A 4,577-nucleotide genomic window follows, 5' to 3' on the forward strand; every position below is an offset into this window, starting at 1 on the left:
TCTCATGTTTTGTTGTTTGAAATGATGCCCTTTAGAGAGGACGTTTCCAGTGCTTTCTCTCGGCTGAACCATCTGCCCCTGGCCGATGTGGGCCCAATCCCTATGGCATTGTAAGACTGGCTCTTGTCGTGATACAGCTTCTTAAGCTCAGGCAATGCTTGGGCATGGAGGTTCACAACAGCTTTGTGGTGGTTGGCAGGGGCTCTAGAACTTCAAACAGAAGCTTTAGGGTCATAAGAACATAAGAACATAAGCAAAGCCATGTTGGATCAGGCCAGTGGCCCATCCAGTCCAACATTCTGTCACACACAGTGGCTAGAAATCCAGTGCCATCTAAAGGACTGTCAGTGAGGCCAGGACACCAGAAGCCCTCCCACTGCCTTCCTTCCAGCACCAAGACAACAGAGCACCACCTCCCCACAAAGAGAATACCATCTATCTCCTGTGGCTAATAGCCACTGATGGACCTCTGCTCCATATATTTGTCCAGTCCCCTCTTGAAGCTGGCAATGCTTGTAGCTGCCACCACCTCCTGTGGCAACGAATTCCATGTGTTTATCACCCTTTGTGTAAAGTAGTATTTTCTTCTATCTGTTCTAACCCGACTGCTCAATAATTTCATAGAGTGCCCATGAGTTCTTGTATTGTGAGAAAGGGAGAAAAACACATCTTTCTCTACCTTCTCTAACCCGTGCATTATCTTGTAAACCTCTATCATGTCTCCCCTCAGTCGTCTTTTCTCCAGGCTAAAGAGCCCCAAGCGCCTCAATCTTTCCTCATAGGGAAAGTGTTCCAACCCTTTAATCATTTTAGTTGCCCTTCTCTGTACTTTTTCCAGTGCTATGATATCTTTTTTAAGGTGTGGCGACCAGAACTGTACACAGTACTCCAAATGAGGCCTCACCATCGATTTATACAGAGGCATTATGATACCGGCTGATTTGTTTTCAATCCCTTTCCTAATAACCCCTAGCATAGCATTAGCTTTTTTTATGGCAGTCGCACACTGTGCTGACGTTTTTAGTGAGTTATCTATCATGACTCCAAGATCTCTCTCTTGGTCAGTCTCCGCCAGTTCAGACCCCATCAACTTGTATTTATATTTTGGATTTTTGGTTCCAATGTGCATTACTTTGCACTTGGCTACATTGAACCTCATTTGCCACATGGATGCCCACTCTTCTAGCCTCGACAGATCCCTTTGGAGTGCCTCACAATCCTCTCTGGCTTTCACCACCCTGAACAATTTCGTGTCATCTGCAAATTTAGCCACTTCACTGCTTAATCCCAATTCCAAATCATTAATAAACAAGTTAAAAAGCATTGGACCCAATACCGACCCCTGTGGCACCCCACTGCTCACCACCCTCCACTGTGAGAAGTGCCCGTTTATACTCACTCTCTGTTTCCTATTAATTAGCCAGTTTTCAATCCACAAGAGGACTTGGCCCTTTATCCCATAGCTACTGAGCTTACTTAGGAGCCTTTGATGAGGAACTTTGTCAAAAGCTTTCTGGAAGTCAAGATAAACAATATCTATCGGGTCTCCCTTGTCCACTTGTTTGTTCACTCCCTCAAAGAACTCTAACAGATTGGTGAGACAAGATCTTCCCTTACAGAACCCATGCTGAGTTTTCCTCATCAGCTTTTGGTCATCAATGTGCCCACTAATTTTATTTTTGATAATAGTTTCCACCAACTTACCCGGTATTGACGTCAGGCTGACTGGCCTGTAATTTCCCGGATCTCCCCTGGAACCTTTTTTAAAGATGGGGACAACATTAGCTACCTTCCAGTCCTCAGGAACAGATGCAGAGTTTAATGACAGATTACATATTTTTGTGAGGAGATCTACAAGTTCACACTTGAGTTCTTTCAGAACTCTTGGATGTATGCCATCTGGGCCCGGTGATTTATCAGTTTTTAAATTATCTAGCAGTCGCATAACCTCCTCTCTCGTCAGCTCAATGTGACTCAGGTCTTTCAAAACCCCTCCCAAAGTCAGTGCTTCCGGAGTGGGCATGCACTTCTTATCTTCCACAGTGAAGACAGAAGCAAAGAACGCATTCAGCTTCTCGGCCATTTCCCTATCACCCTTTAGTAATCCTTTTACGCCTTGGTCATCCAAGGGCCCCACTGCCTCCCTAGCTGGTTTCCTACTTCTAATATATTTAAAGAATTGTTTATTGTTTTTCTTTATGTTCTTTGCAATATGCTCCTCATATTCCCTTTTTGCCTGTCTGATCACAGACTTGCACTTTTTTTGCCACAGCTTATGCTCCTTTTTATCAACCTCACTCCGACTAGTTTTCCACTGCCTAAAAGAATCCTTTTTACCTTTTACAGCTTCTATTACATTGCTTGTTAACCATGCTGGCCTTTTCCTAAACCTATTTGTGCCTTTCCTAACCAGCGGTATATATTTAATTTGAGCTTCCAGGATTGTAGCTTTAAATAGTCTCCAAGATTCCCCAAGTGTTTTGACCTTTTTTACTTTCCCTTTCAGTTTCTTCTTCACGTACCCCCTCATCTCAGAAAAGTTACCCCTTTTGAAGTTAAACATGGCTGTGTTGGTCTTATTTGGCAATTTCCTATTTATACATACGTTGTACTCAATAACATTATGGTCACTGTTCCCAAGTGGTGCAATCACATTTACATCTCTCACCAGGTCTTCAGCATTACTGAGGACCAAATCCAGGATCACCTCTCCCCTAGTAGGTTCTGTAACCATCTGTTCCATAGCACAGTCATTGAGACAGTCTAGAAACTCACTTTCTCTCCCCCGATTCGAACACCCATTGGCCCAGTCAATGTGTGGGTAGTTAAAATCACCCATTACAACACAGTTTTTTTGTTTAGCAGCCATCTTTAATCCTGTCATCATTTTATAATCCTCCTCTATTTTCTGATCTGGAGGGCGATAACAAACTCCCACAGTTAAGTTTCCATTTGGGCCCGTAATTTCAACCCATAGCATTTCCAGAAGCGAATCTAATTCAGTTACCTTCTCAATCTTACTGGAATGTATACCTTCTCTGACATATAGAGCCACCCCACCACCAACCCTTCCCTCCCTATCCTTCCGATATAATTTATATCCAGGAATCACCGTGTCCCACTGATTTTCCTCATCCCACCAAGTTTCTGATATGCCCACAATGTCTATGGATTCGCCCAACACTAAACATTCCAGCTCCCCAATTTTACCTCGGACACTTCTAGCATTTGTATATAAACACCTGTAACTTCCCCGGCACACTTTGCCTCGAGACGTAGTTAGGTCATCTGCACTGTTTGTCTCCATCTCAGTTGACAACTCTAATCTATCTCCCTGTAGAAGTGTTATGCCTAGCCCTTCATCTCTCTGAGATGAACCATCCTGAACCAGAGACACTTTATCTCTTGTCGGCTTTCCCCTAGCATTTAGTTTAAAAACTGCTCTGCCACCTTTTTGATTTTAAGTGCCAGCAGCCAGGTTCCTTCTCGGGACAAGTGGAGACCGTCTCTCTTGTACAGCTCCCGCTTGTCCCAAAAAGAATCCCAGTGCCTAACAAACTTGAACCCTTCCTCCCTACACCATCGTCTCATCCACGCACCCTGGTCTCAGGCCAGGGTCCAAGCATTTAGCAAGGAGTAAGGGGTACAACACTTTACCAGTGAATTTTGGCTTGACCTGCCTACCCATGGCCATGTTGCTTATTTTTGACAGTTCAGAAATACTAAATTATCCATAAGATTGTATGAGTTGGAATTGGGGGAAAGGGACCCTTACTATAAGTTTGTTTACTGGGTTTAGGGAGATTATGTTTGGATCCTGTCTGAAACTGGGGCCTAGTCTAGTGAACTATCTCAGATTGTATGCTTGGACTCCCAGTTCAGGCCCAAGAGGGAATAGCAGCATCCTAAATCAGCCCCGGTGATTGGCTAGCAGTGTGATACCTCTGGATAGTGTGGCTGGAGCTGAGGCCGTTGCCATTTCAAAGCTGGGCGAGGAAGCACCCTAACTGCCAAATGTAAAACTGGCCAACTGGGAGTGAACAAGCGAACAATAGCAGCCAGGCCTTGCTTTGACACAAATGGCTTTTGAATGGGCTTGTTATCAGCTCTGCAGCCCAGACAGGGCAAAGTAGAAGCGTGGAACACCAAGATAAGAATGTTGCTCATCGAAATGAGGATTTACATGCATTTAATTTCACTTTGAGCAACATGAACTCCAGATAGCAGAAAGGATAATGAGTTTTTTATTTCGAGTACATTGTCGTAATTACTGTGAAGGATAATTTCACAGGACCAAGGCTGCTTTATTTATTAAATAACCAATCATAACCTAGTCATTTGGAGTCACTGTTGATCATATATAAAACGTATAAAAATTACAAAGTGCTTTAGAGTTTTCCATTTTCCCATCAGCCCTGTGAGTTTAGTTACTCCTATGCCCCAGAGATAGGGGGTGGCTGAAAAACCCTGATTTTGCACAGCCAAAAATGTTGGGCTGTCCCTGTTACTTATAATTATATTATAAATATATTAATTAATCATTACTCATACTTATTATAAACCACTACAAAATTGGA

Source organism: Eublepharis macularius, chromosome 9 (assembly GCF_028583425.1).
Source record: "Eublepharis macularius isolate TG4126 chromosome 9, MPM_Emac_v1.0, whole genome shotgun sequence".
NCBI lineage: Eukaryota > Metazoa > Chordata > Lepidosauria > Squamata > Eublepharidae > Eublepharis > Eublepharis macularius.